This window comes from Globicephala melas, chromosome X (genome assembly GCF_963455315.2).
Source record: "Globicephala melas chromosome X, mGloMel1.2, whole genome shotgun sequence".
Taxonomy (NCBI): domain Eukaryota; kingdom Metazoa; phylum Chordata; class Mammalia; order Artiodactyla; family Delphinidae; genus Globicephala; species Globicephala melas.
The window spans coordinates 80,319,399-80,343,047 of NC_083335.1; the positions used below are offsets into that span (position 1 = coordinate 80,319,399).

The window sequence follows — 23,649 nt, forward strand, 5'->3', positions numbered from 1 at the left end:
CAGCCAGAGCAGCTATGTCTGGGGTGGTGTCCAGAGGTGGCTGCAGGGCCATTCCTCTGCATTCAGGGGGATGCAACCAGGTGGAGATGGCCTGCTGGGAAAAGTATGCACTGCCTTCCTCCACACTTGTGCAAGTGACTTGGAACTTATTCTCTGGGCATTGTGGTGTAGCAAAATGAAATCAAAAGTAAGGTAATTGAAGGCAGTAAAGCTGAAATAAAACATAAACATCATCAGAAAGACCCACTGGAGAAAGCAAAGGATGGAAAATAAAATAAAGCAGTGTTTTATCATATGTATTTCAGCAGGCCTTTTGAAATTTAGAAAACATGACTACTTTTTCTTTAGAGGACTGCTCTTTTCACTGCCACTTCAATCAAACCAACCAGCCCCTAGATGTCAGCTGTTTGCTATTCTTGTTTATAGTTGGGAACATATTATTAAATATCTTCCAGCTAGGAATGAGAAGAAAAAAAAACACATAACAGAATTTTACAGGGTTTTTTTGTTTGTTTGTTTTATTTTCTTTTCTCTTGCATCTCACTAGCATTCATCTTTTATTTTTGGTAAACATTTCCACGCTATCCTACTTCATGGAGTCTTGTACATTTAGGCATTAGGTTTACTAAATACAACATCTGCCTATTTAGTCAAATTATTTCCTTTACTTATGGCTTTTTCTATTATACAGTTTTCCTGAGAGTTTGTACAAATTATTACCTGAATCTCTCCAAAACTGCCAAGCTTCCATTTAATCGTCAAAAAATGATTTTATTTCTTCACAGTAATTTGAATTTATATTTCAGTCCTTGCTTATCTTTTGGGAGATGCAGCTATCTATCAAAGCCTGAAGGCACAGAATGTTGATTCTTTTCAATGTCCTTTCTACTTCAGTGTTCAGTTACTGTCTGTCATTTTGCATGGTGATGATTTTATCTGTGGCTTTTATAACCTCTTGGTCAGAAGTCATTACCTTGGTACAGGCTATTAGGATAACTTCCTCTATGAATGAGACTATCCTATATTTTCCCTTTCATTCTGCTAGTTACAGTGTGAACTCTAAACAAGTATTCCTGACCAAGCTAGTATCTGTTTTCTTGGTACCCGGTTGCCATTTGCACTACTTCAAGTAACCATCCTTTTACTTAAAGTACACATTCCAGCCTACACTGAGATGAACATTCCCTGGTTGTATTTTCTCAATAGTTTTCTCAATACTGCAGTTTATTGGTTTGATTGTCACAAGCTTAATTTGGGAGATACTGCATTACCTGTAGATCCACTTATCAACTGGAAATGCTGCTTCATTCCACTTACAGTTCATAATATTGAGCAAACGGAAAAGCCTACACCAAAATAATTTATTAGATGTTGTTCATATTTCAATAAAGCTGGGAAAAATTAATTTGTTAATATGTTGTCATGTTAAAACTAATCAAAACTTACAACTAAAATAAGAATCATACTTTTACAAACAGGAAAGAATGATGACTGAGACGTGAAAAAATGGAACTGAAGCTTCCTATCCCCTAATTTTCAAAACTTTTCAGAATTTACCTTTAGGGGCTATATTATTTATTAAATAGTGATTTTAAAAGCAGAAAAATATAATTCCAGTGTTTATACCTGCTCAGTAACACTTTATATTACAAATAATAGTTTGTTATTAACACTAAAGTGAAAAGAATTAACCTTTTGGCCATGTTGATGTTTCTGTTACCAAACACACTGCTGGTTGCAAACTGTTCTGTAAATCTGAGATTCACTGCCATTGTTGTTTATTTATTATTATTTTCTTTACATCCTTATTGGAGTATAATTGCTTTACAATGGTGTGTTAGTTTCTGCTTTATAACAAAGTGAATCAGTTATACATATACATATGTTCCCATATCTCTTCCCTCTTGCAGCTCCCTCCCTCCCACCCTCCCTATCCCACCACTCCAGGTGGTCACAAAGCACCGAGCTGATCTCCCTGTGCTATGCGGCTGCTTCCCACTAGCTATCTACCTTACGTTTGGTAGTGTATATATGTCCATGCCTCTCTCTCTCTATGTCACAGTTTACCCTTCCCGCTCCCCAAATACTCAAGTCCATTCTCTAGTAGGTCTGTGTCTTTATTCGTGTCTTTATTCCTGTCTTAACCCTAGGTTCTTCATGACATTTTTTTTCTTAAATTCCATATATATGTGTTAGCATACGGTATTTGTCTCTCTCTTTCTAACTTACTTCACTCTGTATGACAGACTCTAGGTCCATCCACCTCATTACAAATACCTCAATTTCGTTTCTTTTTATGGCTGAGTAATATTCCATTGTACATATGTGCCACATCTTCTTTACCCATTCATCCAATGATGGGCACTTAGGTTGTTTCCATCTCCAGGCTATTGTAAATAGAGCTGCAATGAACATTTTGGTACATGATTCTTTTTGAATTATGGTTTTCTCAGGGTATATGTCCGGTAGTGGGATTGCTGGGTCATATGATAGTTCTGTCTGCAGTTTTTTAAGGAACCTCCATACTGTTCTCCATAGTGGCTGTACCAATTCACATTCCCACCAGCAGTGCAAGAGTGTTCCTTTTCTCCATACCCTCTCCACCATTTATTGTTTCTAGATTTTTTGATGATGGCCACTCTGACTGGTGTGAGATGATATCTCCTTGTAGTTTTGATTTTCATTTCTCTAATGATTAATGATGTTGAGCATTCTTTCATGTGTTTGTTGGCAGTCTGTATATCTTCTTTGGAGAAATGTCTATTTAGGTCTTCTGCCCATTTTTGGATTGAGCTGTTTGATTTTTTGTTAATGAGCTGCATGAGCTCCTTGTAAATTTTGCAGATAAATCCTTTGTCAGTTGCTTCATTTGCAAATATTTTCTCCCATTCTGAGAGTTGTCTTTTGGTCTTGTTTATGGTTTCCTTTGCTGTGCAAAAGCTTTGAAGGTTCATTAGGTCCATTTGTTTATTTTTGTTTTTTATTTCATTTCTCTAAGGAGGTGGGTCAAAAAGGATCTTGTTGTGATTTATGGCATAGAGTGTTCTGCCTATGTTTTCCTCTAAGAGTTTGAAAGTGTCTGGCCTTACATTTAGGTCTTTAACCCATTTTGAGCTTATTTTTGAGTATGGTGTTAGGGAGTGGTCTAATCTCATACTTTCACATGTACCTGTCCAGTTTTCCCAGCACCACTTATTGAAGAGGCTGTCCTTTCTCCACTGTACATTCCTTCCTCCTTTATCAAAGATAAGGTGACCATATGTGTGTGGGTTTATCTCTGGGCTTTCTATCCTGTTCCATTGATCTATCTTTCTGTTTTTGTGCCAGTACCATACTGTCTTGATTACTATAGCTTTGTAGTATAGTCTGAAGTCAGGGAGCCTAATTCCTCCAGCTCCGTTTTTCGTTCTCAAGATTGCTTTGGCTATTCGGGGTCTTTTGTGTTTCCATACAAATTGTGAAATTTTTTGTTCTAGTTCTGTGAAAAATGCCAGTGGTAGTTTGATAGGGATTGCATTGAATCTGTAGATTGCTTTGTGTAGTAGAGTCATTTTCACAATGTTGATTCTTCCAATCCAAGAACATGGTGTATCTCTCCATCTATTTGTATCATCTTTAATTTCTTTCATCAGTATCTTATAATTTTCTGCATACAGGTCTTTTGTCTCCTTAGGTAGGTTTATTCCTAGAGATTTTATTGTTTTTGTTGCAATGGTAAATGGGAAAGTTTTCTTGATTTCACTTTCAGGTTTTCACTGCCATCTTTAAAATATGACCTTAAATAAACATTTTTATCAAGGTTAAAATATAATTGCATTTCTATATGCTAAAAATGATTAAAGAAAACCAAAATTAAACACATATTACCATTTAAAATCACTCCAAAAAAAAAGAAACACTTTCCTATACACTTGAAAAAACATATGCAGGATCCACATGATGGCAATCATAACATATTGACAAATGACACCAAAGAAGACCTAAACAGAGAGACCTACTGGGTTCATGGATTGGAAGGTAATACTAGAAAAGAGGTCAAGGCTCTCCAAACAGACTTATAGGCTTAATATTATTCCTATCAAAATTCCAGGAAGGATGTTTTGTAGATATAGATAAATCTATTCTGAAATTTATATGGAAATTCAGAGGCCCAAGGACAGCTAAAATAATCTTGATTAAGAATAAAGTAGGTGGAGGCTTCCAGGAAGGTGGTGGAAGAGTAAGACGTGGAGATCACCTTCCTCCCCGCAGATACACCAGAAATACATCTACTCGTGGAACAACTCCTACAGAGCACCTACTGAATGCTGGCAGAAGACCTCAGACTTCCGAAAAGGCAGGAGACTCCCCACGTACCTGGGTAGGGCAAAAGAAAGGGGAATAAACAGCGACAAAAGGATGGAGACGGGACCTGCACCAGTGGGAGGCAGCTGTGAAGGAGGAAAGGTTTCCACACACTAGGAAGCCCGTTCGCAGGCGGAGACTGCGGTTGCCGGAGAGCAGAGCTTCGGAGCCGCAGAGGAGAGCACAGCAACATGGGTGCAGAGGGCAAAGCAGAGAGACTCTCTCACAGAGGATCGGTGCCGACCGGCACTCACCAGCCCGAGAGGCTTGTCTGCTCAACAGCCAGGGCAGGCGGGGCCGGGAGCTGAAGATCGGGCTTCGGTCTGATCACAGGGAGAGGACTGAGGTTGGCGGCGTTAACACAGCCTGCAGGGGGTTAGTGCACCATGGCTAGCCAGCAGGGAGTCTGGGGAAAAGTCTGGACCTCCCGAAGAGGCAAGAGACTTTTTCTTCCCTCTTTGTTTCCGGGTGTGCCGGGAGAGGGGATTAAGAGCGCTGTTTAAAGGAGCTCCAGAGAAGGGCACCAGCTGCGGCTAAAAGCACGGACCCCAGAGACGGGCATAAGATGCTAAGGCTGTTGCTGCTGCCACCAAGAATCCTGTGCGTGAGCACAGGTAACTATCCACACTCCCCTTCCAGGGAGCCTGTGCAGCCCGCGACCACCAGGGTGCCGGGATCCAGGGACAACTTCTCCGGGAGAACGCACGGCGCAGCTCAGGCTGGTGCAACGTCACGCTGGCCTCTGCTGGCACAGGCTCGCCCCGCACACCGTGCCCCTCCCTCCCCGGGGCCTAAGAGAGCCAGAGTCCCCGAAGCAACTGCTCCTTTAACCAGGTCCTGTCTGAGTGAAGAACAGAGGCCCTCCGCTGACCACATGCAGAGGCGGGGCCAAATTCAAAGCTGAGCCCCGGGAGCTGTGAGAACAAAGAAGAGAAAGGGAAATCTCTCCCAGCAGCCTCAGAAGCAGTGGATTAAAGCTCCACAATCAACTTGATGTACCCTGCATCTGTGGAATACATGAATAGACAACGAATCATCCCAAATTGAGGAGGTGGACTTTAAGAGCAAGATTTATGATTTTTTCCCATTTTCCTATTTTTGTGAGTGTGTATGTGTATGCTTCTGTGTGAGATTTTGTCTGTATAGCTTTGCTTCCACCATTTGTCCTAGGCTTCTATCCGTCTGCTTTTCTTTGGTTTTATTTTTAACTCTTTTTTCTTAATAATTATTTTTCATTTTAATTATTTTATTTTATTTTACTTTATCTTCTTTCTTTCTTTCTTTCTTTCTTTCCTTCTTTCCATCCTGTAGACAACGAATCATCCAAAATTGAGGAGGTGGACTTTGAGAGCAAGATTTATGATTTTTTCACCTTTTCCTCTTTTTGTGAGTGTGTATGTGTATGCTTCTGTGTGAGATTTTGTCTATATAGCTTTGCTTCCATCATTTGTCCTAGGGTTCTATCCATCCGTTTTTTGTGGTTTTGTTTTCGTTTCTTAATTTTCTTTTCTTAAAAATTATTTTTTTATTTTAATAACTTTATTTTATCTTACTTTATTTTATTTTCCTTTATCTTCTTTTTTCCTCCTTCCTTCCATCCTCCCTCCCTCCCTCTCTCCCCCCTCCCTCCTTTCTTTCCTTCTTTCTTTCTTTCTTTCTTCCTTTCTTTCTGCTTCTACTAATTCTTCTTACCACTTTTTCTCACTTTTATTCTGAGCCGTGTGGAAGAAACGCTCTTGGTGCTGCAGCCAGGAGTCAGTGCTGTGCATCTGAGGTGGGAGAGCCAACTTCAGGACACTGGTCAACAAGAGACCTCCCAGCTACACATAATATCAAATGGCGAAAATCTCCCAGAGATCTCCATCTCAACACAAACACCCAGCTTCACTCAACGACCAGCAAGCTACATTGCTGGACACCCTATGCCAAACAACTAGAAAGACAGGAACACAACCACACCCATTAGCAGAGAGGCTGCCTAAAATCATAATAAGTCCACAGACACCCCAAAACACACCAACAGATGTCACATTCCCACGAGAAAGACAAGATTCAGCCTCATCCACCAGAACACAGGAACTAGTCCCCTCCAACAGGAAGCCTACACTACCCACTGAACCAACTTTAGCCACTGAGGACAGACAGCAAAAACATTGGGAACTACGAAACTGCAGCCTGCAAAAAGCAGACCCCAAACACAGTTAGATAAGCAAAATGAGAGGACAGAAAAACACACAGCTGTTGAACGAGCAAGATAAAAACCCACCAGACCTAACAAATGAAGAAGAAATAGGCAGTCTACCTGAAAAAAACTCAGAATAATGATAGTAAAGATGGTCCAAAATCTTGGAAATAGAAGAGACAAAATGCAAGAAACATTTAACAAGGACCTAGAAGAACTAAAGATGAAACAAGAAATGATGAACAACACAATAAATAAAACTAAAAATACTCTAGATGGGATCAATAGCAGAATAACTGAGGCAGAAGAACGGATAAGTCACCTGGAGGATAAAATAGTGGAAATAACTACTGCAGAGCAGAATAAAGAAAAAAGAATGAAAAGAACTGAGGACAGTCTCAGAGACTTCTGGGACAACATTAAATGCACCAACATACGAATTATAGGTTTTCCAGAAGAAAAAGAGAAAAAGAAAGAGACTGAGAAATTATTTGAAGAGATTATACTTGAAAACTTCCCTAACATAGGAAAGGAAATAGTTAATCAAGTCCAGGAAGAACAAAGAGTCTCATACAGGATAAATCCAAGGTGAAATACACCAAGACACATATTAATCAAACTGTCAAAAATTAAATACAAAGAAAACATATTAAAAGCAGCAAGGGAAAAACAGCAAATAACACACAAGGGAATCCCCATAAGGTAAACCGCTGATCTTTCAGCAGAAACACTGAAAGCCAGAAGAGACGGGCAGGACATATTTAAAGTGATGAAGGACAAAAACCTGCAACCAAGATGACTCTACCCAGCAAGGATCTCATTCAGATTTGATGGAGAAATTAAAACCTTTACAGACAAGCAAAAGCTGAGAGAGCTCAGCACCACAAATCCAGCTTTACAACAAATGCTAAAGGAACTTCTCTAGGCAAGAAACACAAGAGAAGGAAAAGACCAACCATAATGAACCCAAAACAATTAAGAATATGGGAATAGGAAACTACATATCGATAATTACCTTAAATGTAAATGGACTAAATGCTCCCACCAAAACACACAGATTGGCTGAATGGATACAAAAACAAGACCCATATATATGCTGTCTACAAGAGACCCAATTCCAACCTAGAGACACATACAGACTGAATGTAAGGGGATGGAAAAAGATATTCCATGCAAATGGAAACCAAAAGAAAGCTGGAGTAGCAATTCTCATATCAGATAAAATAAACTTTAAAATAAAGAGTATTAGAAGCGACAAAGAAGGACACTACATAATGATCAAGGGATCAATCCAAGAAGAAGATATAACAATTGTAAATATTTATGCACCCAACTTTGGAGCACCTCAATACATAAGGCAAATACTAACAGCCATAAAAGGGGCAATCAACAATAACACATTCATAGTAGGGGACTTTAACACCCCACTTTCACCCATGGACAGATCATTCAAAATGAAAATAAATAAGGAAACACAAGCTTTAAATGATACATTAAACAAGATGGACTTAATTGATGTTTATAAGACATTCCATCCAAAAACAACAGAATACACATTTTTCTCAAGTGCTCATGGAACATTCTCCAGGATAGATCGTATCTTGGGTCACAAATCAAGCCTTGGTAAATTTAAGAAGATTGAAATTGTATCAAGTACCTATTTCAACCACAATGCTATGAGAATAGATATCAATTACAGGAACAGATCTGTAAAAAATACAAACACATGGAGGCTAGACAATACACTACTTAATAACGAAGTTATCACTGAAGAAATCAAAGAGGAAATTTAAAAAATACCTAGAAACAAATGACAATGGAGACAGGACGACCCAATACCTATGGGATGCAGCCAAAGCAGTTCTAAGAGGGAACTTTATAACAATACAAGCCCACCTTAAGAAACAGGAAACATCTCGAATAAACAACCTAAACTTGCACCGAAAGCAATTAGAGAAAGAAGAACAAAAAAATGACAAAGTTAGCAGAAGGAAAGAAATCATAAAAATCCGATCAGAAATAAATGAAAAAGAAATGAAGGAAATGATAGCAAAGATCAATAAAACTAAAACCTGGTTCTTTGAGAAGACAAACAAAACAGATAAACCATTAGCCAGTATCCTCAGGAAAAAAAGGGAGAAGACTCAAATCAATAGAATTAGAAATGAAAAAGGAGAACACTGCAGAAATACAAAAGATTATGAGAGATTACTACAAACAACTCTATTCCAATAAAATGGACAACGTGGAAGAAATGGACAAATTCTTAGAAATGCACAACCTGCCAAGACTGAATCAGGAAGAAATAGAAAATACGAAGAGACAAATCACAAGCACTGAAATTGAAATTGTGGTTAAAAATCTTCCAATAAACAAAAGGCCAGGACCAGATGGCTTCACAGGCAAATTCTATCAAACATTTAGAGAAGAGCTAACACCTATCCTTCTCAAACTCTTCCAAAATATAGCAGAGGGAGGAACACTCCCAAATTCATTCTACAAGGCCAACATCACCTTGATACCAAAGTCAGACAAGGATGTCACAAAGAAAGAAAACTACAGGCCAATATCACTGATGAACACAGATGCAAAAATTCTCAACAAAATACTAGGAAACAGAATCCAACAGCACATTAAAAGAATCATACACCATGATCAAGTGGGGTTTATTCCAGGAATGCAAGGATTCTTTAATATACACAAATCAATCAATGTGATAAACCATATTAACAAATTGAAGGAGAAAATCCATATGATCATCCAATAGATGCAGAGAAAGCTTTTGACAAAATTCAACACCCATTTATGATAAAAACCCTGCAGAAAGTAGGCATAGAGGGAACTTTCCTTAACATAATAAAGGCCATGTATGACAAATCAACACCCAACATCATTCTCAATGTTGAAAAAATGAGAGAATTTCCACTAATATCAGGAACAAGACAAGGTTGCCAACTCTCACTACTCTTATTCAACATAGTTTTGGAAGTTTTAGCCACAGAAATGAGAGAAGAAAAGGAAATAAAAAGAGTCCAAATCGGAAAAGAGGAAGTAAAGCTGTCACTGTTTGCAGATGACATGATACTATACATAAAGAATCCTAAGGATGCTACGAGGAAATTACTAGAGATAATCAATGAATTCGGTAAATTTGAAGGATATAAAATCAATGCACAGAAATCTCTGGCATTCCTATACACTAATGATGAGAAATCTGAAAGTGAAATCAAGAAAACATTCCCATTTACTACTGCAACAAAAAGAATAAACTATCTATGTATAAACCTACCTAAGGAGACAAAACACCTGTATGCAGAAAATTATAAGACACTGATGAAAGAAATTAATGATGATACAAATAAATGGAGAGATATATCATGTTCTTGGATTGGAAGAATCAACATTGTGAAAGTGACTCTACTACACGAAGCAATCTACAGATTCAATGCAATCCCTATCAAACTACCACTGGCATTTTTCACAGAACTAGAGCAAAAAATTTCACAATTTGTATGGAAACACAAAAGACCCCGAATAGCCAAAGCAATCTTGAGAACGAAAAACGGAGCTGGAGGAATTAGGCTCCCTGACTTCAGACTATACTACAAAGCTATAGTAATCAAGACAGTATGGTACTGGCACAAAAACAGAACGATAGATCAATGGAACAGGATAGAAAGCCCAGAGATAAACCCACGCACATATGATCACCTTATCTTTGATAAAGGAGGCAGGAATGTACAGTGGAGAAAGGACAGCCTCTTCAATAAGTGGTGCTGGGAAAACTGGACAGGTACATGTAAAAGTAGGAGATTAGACCACTCCCTAACACCATACACAAAAATAAGCTTAAAATGGATTAAAGACCTAAATATAAGGCCAGAAACTATCACACTCTTAGAGGAAAACATAGGTAGAACACTCTATGATATAAATCACAGCAAGATCCTTTTTGACCCACCTCCTAGAAAAATGGAAATAAAAACAAAAATAAACAAATTGGTCCTAATGAACCTTCAAAGCTTTTGCACAGCAAAGGAAACCATAAACAAGACCAAAAGACAACCCTCAGAATGGGAGAAAATATTTGCAAATGAAGAAACTGACAACGTATTAATCTTCATATTTTATAAGCAGCTCATGCAGCTCAATAACAATAAAACAAACAACCCAATCCAAAAATGGGACATTTCTCCAAAAAAGATATACAGACTGCCAACAAACACATGAAAGAATGCTCAACATCATTAATCATTAGAGAAATGAAAATCAAAACTACAGTGATATATCATCTCACACCAGTCAGAATGGCCATCATCAAAAAATCTAGAAACAATAAATGCTGGAGAGGGTGTGGGGAAAAGGGAACACTCTTGCACTGCTGGTGGGAGTGTGAATTGGTATAGCGACTATGGAGAGCAGTATGGAGGTTCCTTAAAAAACTACAAATAGAACTACCATATGACCCAGCAGTCCCACTACTGGGCATATACCATGAGAAAACCATAATTCAAAAAGAGTCATGTACCAAAATGTTCATTGCGGCCCTATTTACAATAGCCTGGAGATGGAAACATCCTAAGTGCCCATCATCAGATGAATGGATAAAGAAGATGTGGCACATATATACAATGGAATATTACTCAGCCATAAAAAGAAATGAAATTGAACTATATGTAATAAGGTGGATAGACCTAAAGTCTGTCATACAGAGTGAAGTAAGTCAGAAAGAGAAAGACAAATACTGTACGATAACACATATATATGGAATTGAAGAAAAAAATGTCACAAAGATCCTAGGGGTAAGACAGGAATAAAAACAAGACCTACTAGAGAATGGACTTGAGTATTTGGGGAGCGGGAAGGGTAAACTGTGACATAGCGAGAGAGAGTCATGGACATATATACACTACCAAACGTAAGGTAGATAGCTGCTGGGAAGCAGCCGCATAGCACAGGGAGATCAGCTCGGTGCTTTGTGACCGCCTGGAGTGGTGGGATAGGGAGGGTGGGAGGCAGGGAGATGCAAGAGGGAAGAGATATGGGAACATATGTATATGTATATCTGATTCAGTTTGTTATAAAAACTGAAACTAACAAACCATTGTAAAGCAATTATACTCCAATAAAGATGTAAAAAAATGTAAAGTAGGCGTTATATTAAGACTCACTGTTTTTTTGTTGTTTGTTTTGTTTTTGTTTTTGTTTTTGTTTTGCGTTACGCGGGCCTTTCACTGTTGTTGCCTCTCCTGTTGCGGAGCATAGGCTCCAGACGCACAGGCTTAGCAGCCATGGCTCACCGGCCCAGCCGCTCCATGGCATGTGGGGTCTTCCCAGACTGGGGCACGAACCTGCGTCCCCTGTATCAGCGGGCGGCCTCTCAACCACTGCACCACCAGGGAAGCCCAAGACTTACTTTTTAACTACAGTAATCCAGACAGTGTGATACTTGCTAAGGGATAGATACACATTTGAGTGGAATAGATAGAGAGTCCAGAAATGGAACCACACAAATACACTGAATTGAATTTTGAGAAGGGTACAAAAGGAATCCAATGGAAGAAAGATAGCCTTTTCAATAAATGATTCTAGAGCAATCAGACGTCCATAGGCTCAAGAAATGAATCTCGACCTAAACTTCCCACATTATATAAAAGTTAATTCAAAATAGATTATGGATATAAAAGTAAAACAATAAAAATATTTCAAATACATAGAAAAATCTTTGAGGTCTAGGTCTAGGAAAAGAGTTCTTAGGCTTGACACCAAAAGCCTGATACATAAAGGGAAAAATGAGAAATTTAACCTCATCAAAATTAAAGCCTTTTGCTCTGAGAAAACTCATGGGAATATGACGAAAATACAAGCTACAGACTGGGAGAAAATATTTGCAAGCCACATATTTGAAGAAGGATTAGTATTTAGAATACATAAGAATTCTTTAAAAAACGAAGTTAAAAAATAAACCAAATAGAAAATAGACAAAAGATATGAATGGCTATTTCACTGTAGAGGATATAAAATGGCAAAACACACACACACACACACACACACGAAAATATATTACACACCGTTAGCCACAAGAAAAGCAAATGAAAATGACAAGGAGATAGCCCTACACACTTATCGGACTGGCCAAAATAAAAACGAGTGTCAATCCAAACACTGGTAAAGATGTGGATAATCTGGATCGCTCGTTCTCATACATTTCCCATAGGAGTATAAAATGATACCGCCACTCTGCAATACAGGTTGGCTGTTTCTTCAAAACTAATTATGCAATTTCCAGAGGTCCTAGCAATTTTATTCTCGGGCATTTACCCCAGAGAAATAAAAGTTTATGTTTACACAAAAATCTGTTATACAAATGTTCATTGCAGTGTTATTTGTAATAGCCCCAAATTAGAAACAACCCAGATGTCCTTCAACAGGTGAATGGTTCAACAAACTGTGATACATCTATTTCACAGTGTACTACTCAGAAATAAAAAAGAGCAAACTCTTGATACACTCAACAACTTGGATTAATCTTCAGGGAATTATGCTGAAGGAAAAAAAAAAAAGACAACCCCAAAGGTTACATACTGTATGATTTCATTATTGCATCAATTTTGAAATGACGAAATTTTAGAAATGTAGAACATATTTGTAGCTGCCAGGTTAAGGGGTTTAAGGTTGGTAGGGTGGGGAAATGTGTGTCATTATCAAAGAATCATAGGTGGAATCCTTGTGATGAAGGAACAGTTTAGTATGTTTATTGTGGTGTTGGATACACAAACCTACACATGTAATAAGATTGTATAGCACTAAGTACACACACACACATGCACAAACGAGTACAACTGGGAAATTTGAATAAGATCAGTGGACTGCACCCATATCAATTTGTGACGTTGTACTGTAGTTTTACAAAATCTTCTCGGTATTACTTCTTCCAACTGCATGTGAATTTACAACTGTTGCAATAAAATCTCAAAATAAAAAATAGAAAGGCAAGAATCAAAGGTAAAGCAGGACCAAGTTGAAGTAGAGGTGGTGAATGTGGATTGAAAAAGAGGATAATAATAAGAGGGAAGGGGACTTCCCTGGTGGTGCAGTGGTTAAGAATCCGCCTGCCAATGCAGGGGACACGGGTTTGAGCCCTGGTCCGGGAATATCCCACATGCCGCAGAGCAACTAAGCCCGTGTGCCACAACGGGCCACAACTACTGAGCATGCACTCTAGAGCCCACGAGACACAACTACTGAGCCCGTGTGCCATGACTACTGAAGCCTGCGTGCCTAGAGCCCACACTCAGCAACAGGAGAAGCCTGCGCACCACAATGAAGAGTGGCCCCACTCACTGCAACTAGAGAGGGCCCGCACGCAACAACAAAGACCCAATTCAGCCAAAAATAAATAAATAAATATTTTTTAAAAAGAGGGAAGGATTCTTGTAATGCATGGTGCATTTTCATAGTACTTTGCATTTAAACAGGCGTAGGTGGATAACTGTCTCCATCACTGTCTGGGTATATAATGCTGAGTGAATGAATTAACCTCTCTGATCCTCAGTTATCTCATCTGTAAATATGAGTAGTAATATTATATTACTCCCTCTGTGAAGCTGTTCCCGACCACCTGGATTACATGGTTCTTCTCTGTGTTCTGAGAGTCCCTAGCTCACTCCTGCCACGGTTCTCATCACATTTATTTTTCAACTATTTAATTTGTGGCTGTCTGCTTACTAGACTATGAGCTATTCAAACACTGTTTCCCTGCAAGAATCATCCCTGTGTCTCCAGATCCTGCCTGACCCAGTGCCTGGAGCCTGGTACCCAGCAGATGAGTGATGGTGAAATATGCTACTCACCCAAAACACTATAGCTATTATTATAGGTTCAATTTGTTCATAAGAAATAATATATTGAAAATGAGTGAACATAGAAAGTCTCTGCTTAAATTTATGTTCATGAGAATGGGGTTGGGGGTGGTAGTGGTTGGTGATGGCTTGTATTCCCATATTTTGTCCAGAATACTCTGATACCATTGTATTCTCCACTTTTTCCCCTTCATAAACCTAAATACAAAATGACTGATGAACAGAGTTGGGCTTCAATAAATACTTGTTTCATGAATATAACACTGCCATCAGGTTACTTTAGCTCTTCAGTGAGTGGCTGTAGATGTCACTCAGGCTTACAACAGCATAATCGAGGACATGACCTCAGTGCTCAGTGACCTTGGATGAGTGCAGGTGAGCTCTTTCACACTCAAAACGAAACTTCATTCTGTCTTCCTCCTGCTTCTTTGGTCACAACTTCTGTGTGTGTTTTCTTACAGGGTTCCCTTCCCCTGTGTCCTTTCTTGCACTTCCACTGCTTTTCTGTTTATATGTCTGTCTGCCCCAAGTGATTGTGAGATCCCAAATGCCAAGGACTAGGATCTATTCTTCTTTCATCTCCCACTTCTAGGATATCCCTGGAACATGGTGGGCATAACTATTTGCTTACATTACAAAGACAAATTTATCTTTGTGATGGCTCTGATAGAAGGAATACCCCATTTTTTTCTGTAAATTCTAATGTAGGTATTACCTGTGTAGGTCCTAGGTGCTAGAGAGGCTCCCGTATTGAGCTGTGAGTATGTTGCATGGCTACAACTTTGACCTTTTTTGGTCATCTCACACAGAGAGAATCACAGTTTTCAGTAACCAGAATAGCTTAGGGCCACATATACCATACTTTGGTAATTTTAAATCCACATTCACTCATAAGCAACTGCAAAACCTTTCTGCTCAGAAAAACTGTGCTTTGTTTTAGCAATGTACAATGTCATTACAGACGACTTCCCAGGTCAACCATAGGCTTATTGAAGATAGTGACTACAATGAATCACTCTTATGTACCTCTGACATCCAGTTAAGTGGATGTAGGCACATGGTAGGTACTCAAGTAGCACCGATTGACTCACTTATCTGGGCCTTCTGTTTGTCTTTAAAAATAGACCCTGTGCACTCCCTAACACCATACACAAAAATAAGCTCAAAATGGATTAAAGACCTAAATATAAGGTCAGAAACTATCAAACTCTTAGAGGAAAACATAGGCAGAACACTCTATGACATAAATCACAACAAGATTCTTTCTGACCCACCTCCTAGAGTAATGGAAATAAAAACAAAAATAAACAAATGGGACCTAATGAAACTTCAAAGCTTTTGCACAGCAAAGGAAACCATAAACAAGACAAAAAGACAACCCTCAGAATGGGAGAAAATATTTGCAAATGAAGCAACCGACAAAGGATTAATCTCCAAAATTTACAAGCAGCTCATGCAGCTCAACAACAAAAAAAAAAAACAACCCAATCCAAAAATGGGCAGAAGACCTAAATAGACATTTCTCCAAAGAAGATATACAGACTGCCAACAAACACATGAAAGAATGGTCAACATCATTAATCATTAGAGAAATGCAAATCAAAACTACAATGAGATATCATCTCACACCAGTCAGAATGGCCATCATCAAAAAATCTAGAAACAATAAATGCTGGAGAGGGTGTGGAGAAAAGGGAACCCTCTTGCACTGCTGGTGGGAATGTGAATTGGTTCAGCCACTATGGAGAACAGTATGGAGGTTCCTTAAAAAACTACAAATAGAACTACCATATGACCCAGCAATCCCACTACTGGGCATATACCCTGAGAAAACCGAAATTCAAAAAGAGTCATGTACCAAAATGTTCATTGCAGCTCTATTTACAATAGCCCGGAGATGGAAACAACCTAAGTGCCCATCATCGGATGAATGGATAAAGAAGATGTGGCACATATATACAATGGAATATTACTCAGCCATAAAAAGAAACGAAACTGAGCTATTTGTAATGAGGTGGATAGACCTAGAGTCTGTCATACACAGTGAAGTAAGTCAGAAAGAAAAAGACAAATACCGTATGCTAACACATATATATGGAATTTAAGAAAAAAAAATGTCATGAAGAACCTAGGGGTAAGGCAGGAATAAAGACGCAGACCTCCTAGAGAACGGACTTGAGGTTATGGGGAGGGGGAAGGGTGAGCTGTGACGGGGTGAGAGAGAGTCATGGACATATACACACTAACAAACGTAGTAAGGTAGATAGCTAGTGGGAAGCAGCCGCATGGCACAGGGATATTGGCTCGGTGCTCTGTGACAGCCTGGAGGGGTGGGATAGGGAGGGTGGGAGGGAGGGAGACCCAAGAGGGTAGAGATATGGGAACATATGTATATGTATAACTGATTCACTTTGTTACAAAGCAGAAACTAACACACCATTGTAAAGTAATTATACCCCAATAAACATGTTAAAAAAAAAAATAGACCCTGTGGAGATTCTCCTTCTAGGAATGGTGGTGTGAGGAGTTTGTACAATTCATGCTCACAGAACACAAGTAAAAACCTGGGCAAAATTATTGAAAACAACTATTTCATGGCACTGGCAGACAATAACCTGAGAAGTGTTTCTTTATGAAATACTGCTACTGTGTTGGGTAAGAAGGTGACTTTGTGGCCTTTTTCCTGGGGGTGGTCTCATCCTCACACTCCAGCTCAGAAGGTAAAAATCCACACCTTTACTGTATAGAGGTGGTGGACTCAATCTGGGGATGTTGGCAGGACAGATAGAAATTTTACAGGAAGAGCTTGGAAGTGAAGAGTCATGAAAGGGCCAAGAAGTTAAATTCTCCACCCCTCTGACTGCTAAAATATGCATGCATGTGGGAGACCACAGGGAGCCAGGCAAAAATTGAAAGTCTGGGACAGCTTGTGAGGGGTGGATGTTGCTGTGCATTTGGATGTATTCCTCAACCCACACGCCCCTTCTGTGGCAGAGAGGTGACCTTATGGCTTGAGTAGGGTTGCAAGATTTAGCAAATAAAAATAGAGAATGCTCAGTTCAATTTGAATTTTAAAGATATTAAAATATTATTCATTGCTTATCTGAAACCCAAATTTAATGGGGCATCTGGTATGTTAATCTGGCAACCCTAGGATTGAGGTGTATGAACATAAACTCTACCCGGATGATTGGCTGAATACAAAACTACACAGGTGAAGGGGAGGCTGCCAAGTAGAGATATCACTGCCCACACAGGATGTGGGAGACAGTTTTAGCAGTATGAGCCCAGGTGAGGTTACAATAATTATCCATTAATACAAAACAAAAAAAGCCAACAACGTTCAGAAAAACAAAACAAAGTCACTAGAACATATTATCTATAATGTTCATCTTTCAGAAAATTAACTAGAATAGTGAAAAAAACTGGAAGGTATAACCCATTGTCAAGAAAATAAATGAGTCAATAGAATCTGACTCTATGTGAGACTAGATTTTGAATTTAGCAGATAGCATCTTCAATGCAGTTATTACAAATATGTCAAACCAATTTAAGAAATAAATGTTTAAAAATTCAAGGAAAACAATTGTGGGTCTGGGTCAAAAATCGGTAATATCAGCAAAGAAATAAAAACCTATGAGAGAAAAACAATTGAAATTCTAGAGGTGTACAGTGTAATAACTGAAATGAATAAGTAAACAAACACTAGATTTGCTCAGGAGCATAACTGAGATGGCAAAAGAAACAATCACAATCACTTTGCTGTACACCTGAAACTAACACAACATTGTAAATCAACTATACTTCAATAAAACAAACAGACAAACAAAAGAAACAATCACAAAACTTGAAGATAGATCAATAGAAATTATTCAATCTGAAGAACAGAGATTAAAGAATGAACAAGGCCTCAGAGATCTGTTGGAAAATATCAGACATCCCAACATATGTGCAATTGTAATACAGGAAGGACAGGAGAAACAGAAGGGGCAGAAGAGATTTTTTGAAAAAAATGGCCCCAAAATTCCCAAATTTGGTAAAAGGATTAAATTACTGATCAAGGAAACTAAATAACTCTAAGCAGGAGAAACAAAGAAAAGCACAAGCTGAAAGCCAAAGCCTGAAAGGAAAATTAGAAAGCATCAATAGAAAAATAACACATCAGAGAAACAGAAAATTGAAAAGCCTTATGAAGGAAACAAGTTTGGAATGATGAAGGAACTAAGTCTGGAATGATGAAGGAACAGTTAAAGACCAGTGTGACTAGATTGTACTGAATGAGGGGAGAGGTTGGAGAGGTAGGCAGAAGCCAGAAAGTGTAGGGTTTGGCAGGCCGCACTAAGGAGAATGGATTTCATTCAAAGGAAAAATGGGAATTCCTTGTAGAATGGTGGTAGTAATAGCTGCCCTCAGGATATATTTTGAATATAGAATCAAGAGGACTTGCTGATGTATATAAGTAAAAAACAAACAATATACAACAAACGCAAGAGATCTGTTTCAGACATGTTGAGTCATCCAAACAGGGAAGTCGGGTAGGTTAGACAAGTCTGGGTCTCAAGATATACATTTGGATGGATTCCATGTTTTGATTCTTTACCACAGTTCATCTATTTTGCCTACTTTTCTGATTCCTCAGGTACACACATGCTTTGTGTATTTGTCTAGAGTCTTTAGCTGTAATCAGCAGGAGAGATAGGCAGTACTGGGCTTACTCCATGGTAGCCAGAAGCAGAATCTCCTCATGGGAGTTTATGGAGGATAAAGCTCAATTGTAAGTTGTGTCAAGCTGGTGGTCTGAATACAGTTTTGGATTCTAGATTCTATTTGAAGTTATAAAATACTAAGATAGTGAGTGGATTATTTTAAATTAGTGTGTCCTAAAACTCACTAAAACCCTCCTGGATTCCACTGAAGGTCAGAACCTAGGAGCAGTGACTCAAACATGGGAAAAAAAGATATAATCTGAGTGAAAGACTAAACCAAACCCAAAACCAGGCATTGGACAGAAGAAGTGCCTTCAGAGGCAGGCAGGTGGTACACTCTCCCCTCAGTGGGAATCAGAGATTCTTCCCTACAATGGTGAACACTGGCATGTTGTGGCTCCCGCTCTTAGCTGGGAAACTTCAGACACCAGTTCTCGTGCCTGGGGGTTCCCCTGTGGGATGAAATGAATAGAATTGTCACGCTGGCTTCATAGATACTAGAGCATGTGCATATACATTAGCTTATAGATGTGTATCTCTACTTCTCATGATGCATGACGGATTATATTGATTAACTGGTTTTGTGTAGCATCCTCTGATAGGCACTCAACCCAGATCACAATATTCTTCTGATGGGCAACTAGATTGGCACAGAGAACTTCTTCCTGGTGAACACCAATGATTATTACTTTAAGCCTAAAAGCAAATATAAAACATGTAAATTAACAGGGACTGGAAAGCACCCTTGTGACCTCATCAGAGAAACTAGGAATTTAAGTGTCCAGCGATCCACCCATGCCTGCATGATATCATGACTCCATCCATCTATTATCCATCCAAAAACTATGCTTTGAGATCCTCCATAGGCCATGAATTGAACTACAGTCCACATGGCACTAAAAAGCTTCATCCTATGAGGGACCCTTTGAAAGGACTTTTTCCCTAATTTTGAAATTCTGGTCCTCTGTGGTCTCTTCTGGGCCCATTGCCTCCTTTGAGTTTTCTGTGAGATATTTGTCTCCAGCTCATAAACAAAAGATTTCAGATGCAACCAGGCTTTTTACACATCTTTTCAGGTGGTAAATCACTGGGCTTCCTCCTACTGACCAAGAGCAAATAACTAGAAAGTCCCTAGTACCACATGACCTAAGAGCCTCATATCCACGTGAATGTTGCTTTTCAACTCATACGCATCCTGGAGCAGGAAGTGCAACATCTAAAGCCATGTTCAAAAAGGTACAATTTAGGGGTCAGTTCTTTTTTTTTTTTTTTTTTTGGAAGCACAGGTTAAGTCTGCTGCTGTATTGAACAACCATCTCACCATCAATTTGCTCATTCGGTTTATCACTAGGTAAATTCCAGCCTGATTTATCTGAAGAGAGGATATGTTTGCTTTTTCTGTTCCTAAGCTGTTTGGAAGAGGGCTGCACTTTCTTTTAGATGAAGTTGGTTTAGTGTAGCGTTTTCTAAATAATTTTAGATAAGACTCTGAACCTAATGCAACGTCAACATAAGCCTTGGTGGGCATCCACATGCCAAAAAAGAAAATCTTGTGAAAAAAAAAAACTTTCACAAGAATTAACTTTAAATGGATCACAGACCTAAATGTAAAATGCAAATCTATAAAACTCCTAGAAGACAACGTAGGAGAAAATCTAGGTGACTTTGGGTTGGCAATGAATGACCTTTTAAAACAACACCAAAAGCACAACCCACAAAAGAAAAAATTGATAAATTGGACTTTGTTAAAATTAAATATTTCTGTTCTGTGAAGGACACTGTTCAGAGGATGAAGTGACAAGCCACAGACTGGGAGAAAACATTTGTAAAAAATATGTAATAAAGGACTGGTATCCCGAAATATACAAAGAACTCTTAAAACTCAAAAATGAGAAAACAACACGATTTTAAAATGGGCAAAAGATCTGAACACACACCTCACCATATAAGATGTACAGATGGCAAATAAGCCTACGAAATGATATTCAATATCATGTATCATTAGGGAACTACAAATTAAGACGACAGTGAGATACCACTGCACACCTATTTGAATGGCTAAATCCAACACACTGAATATATCAAATGGTGGTTGAAGATGTGGGTTAACAGGAACTCTCATTCATTGCTGGTGGCAATGCAAAGTGGTACAGCCACTTTAGAAGACAGTTTGGCAGTTTCTTACAACATTAAACATCCACTTACCATATGATCCAAAAGTTGTGCTCCTCGATATTTACTCAAATGAGTTTAAAATTTTGTCCACACAAGAACCCGCACATGAATGTTTATCTAGCTTTAGTCATAATTGCCAAAGCTTGGAAGCAACCAAGATGTCCTTCAATCAGTGAATGGATAGACACTGTGGTACAGCCATACAATAATATACTATTCAGTGATAAACAGAAACGAGCCATCATGACACAGAAATACATGGATGACCCATAAGTGCATATTACTATGTAAAAACCACCAATCTGAAAAGGTTTTACAACATATCAATGCAACTCTGACTTTCAGGAAAAGGCAAAATTACAGCAAAAAGATCAGTGGTTGTCAGAGGTTTTTAGGAAGAAAGAGGCAGGGATGAATAGGAGTAGCCCAATGGATTTTTAGGTCAGTAAAATTATACTGTATGATGCTATGATGGTGGATACATGTCATTATACATTATACATTTGTCAAAACCCAGAGAGTGCAAGTCAAAGAGTGAAACCGAATATAAAATATACACTTCAGCTAGTAATAAGGTATCAACATTGGCTCATCCCTTGTAACAGATGTACCACACTAATGCAAGATGTTCCTAATAGAGGAAACTGGATATGGAGGTGAGGGTGGGAGGATCTGGGAATCATCTGTACTTCTTGCTCATTTTTCTGTAACTCTAAAACCACTAAAAGAAATAAAGTCTATTTTTTTAAACATTGAGATAAATGGTAGGCAATAGTTTCAAAGGATAGGTAGTGCCTCCTCCTCCTATCTCAAGATTTGGCTTTTGCCTCCATTCCTGCCTCATTGCCTCCCCCTTGTGAACCTTATGCCACAGTCACTGTGCTGCTCCGGGCTGAAGGGGGTGCTCATGAGTACACATTTGTGCATGCACAGGACACTTGGGAGAAGCGCATCTATTGAGAATCACAATTCCATGTCTTTGCGTGGCCTCCCCCAGCACATCCTGTGCCTTAGTTTCCACTCTTTTGTTGGTTTCTTTTTCTCTCGAGTCAGATGGATTAAGCTTCAGTTTCCCTGGTAACCAACACCGGTGTTTTATCTCAGCCTCTGGTCACAGAAAGAGAGCAAGATGGAGAGAAGAATTTCCCATTGGTCCTGGCCCTTCCAGCTGGGCTGTTGCCTGAGATGAGTGATCCAGTGAGGATGAGCAGAAGAATGTTGCCAAGACAACAGAATCCCACACTCCTGTCCAGCACTGAGGCACTTCTCCCTCCCCTCCCCGCACGCTTGGATCTCACCAGAGAATGGGAATGTGCTTTGGCTAAGAGTGAAGAGATAGATGCATGGTAGAAAATTTAGGGAGAGAGGTGAAATCTTGGGAGCCTTCAGAAGGGACTGGGGGAAGTGCTGGGGTCACCAAGAAAGCATTCTGTACGGCACTGCGATCTCGGGAGACAATGAAGACTATGAAAGCACAGTGGCTCTAACGTGTGGTTCCGTGATTTTCTCCAGCAGTACACAGTGCTACAACCATTTTCTGAAGCCAAGCTCCATGCCTCAGGCCTTGGAAAATGGGGCCTGTGTTGTTTGTTAAAGGAGAATGGAGCCTGACATCGCTTATGGAGGGCAAGGATGGCCTGGAGGAGGCCCTGCTCACCTCAGTGACAACTCTCATCTGTTACTCCACTCTGTGTGTCTGTCTGGTCCGTTCTTCCTTCTGTGCTCCCTTTTTTTTTTGGGAGGGGGTCTCTTTATGGGATGTGAAACATTGTCCTCAGTTAAAGGGGAGGATGAGGCGAGGATGCCCCAATCTCCTCAAACATGGACTGATGAGATGGTGGGCAGAGGAGGATTTGGTGGGGATGGTGTGCTGAAATCACAGACTCACTCGCACTCCTCAGATGGCATGGGGACTTTGGTTAACTTATTCTCTCTGGCCGATCTGATCTGATCTTTATCATGAGTGCCCACTCTCTGGAGTGGCAAACAAACAAACAAACAAACAAACCCCACTGAATTTATATCTAATCTGGTAAGTGCAATCTGATGCTATCATGTGAATGGTTAGTTTAAAATAATGCTGTCTGTTTTGGTGAAATGCTCAGTCTCTCAGATTTCCACCCCACTTCCCTGCTCCTTTCCAAGGTGGGGAAGGCGTATGTATGGTTTACAAATCTCCTGGGTGATGTGGGAAGGGATGGGGGGGTCTATGAAATTCTTACGCTGCTCACAGTATCCTTGGTGGTTTCTGAGGGAAGGATGACTCTCCTCTCCCGGGTCCAGTTGGTGATGCTGACCTGCACCGCCCATGGGTGGGGCTGATGAAACTTGCATTTTTGTCTCTCTCCTCTTGGTCGGGTCCTGGTGCTCCCTGGCCAAC

General features: G+C 39.4%; 1 pseudogene; it reads left to right on the plus strand.

Annotated features, from left to right (window-relative positions):
- Positions 1–329: 329 nt before the first annotated feature.
- LOC115849825 (probable G-protein coupled receptor 160) lies at positions 330–1,360 on the plus strand (annotated as a pseudogene).
- The last annotated feature ends 22,289 nt before the right edge of the window (positions 1,361–23,649 follow it).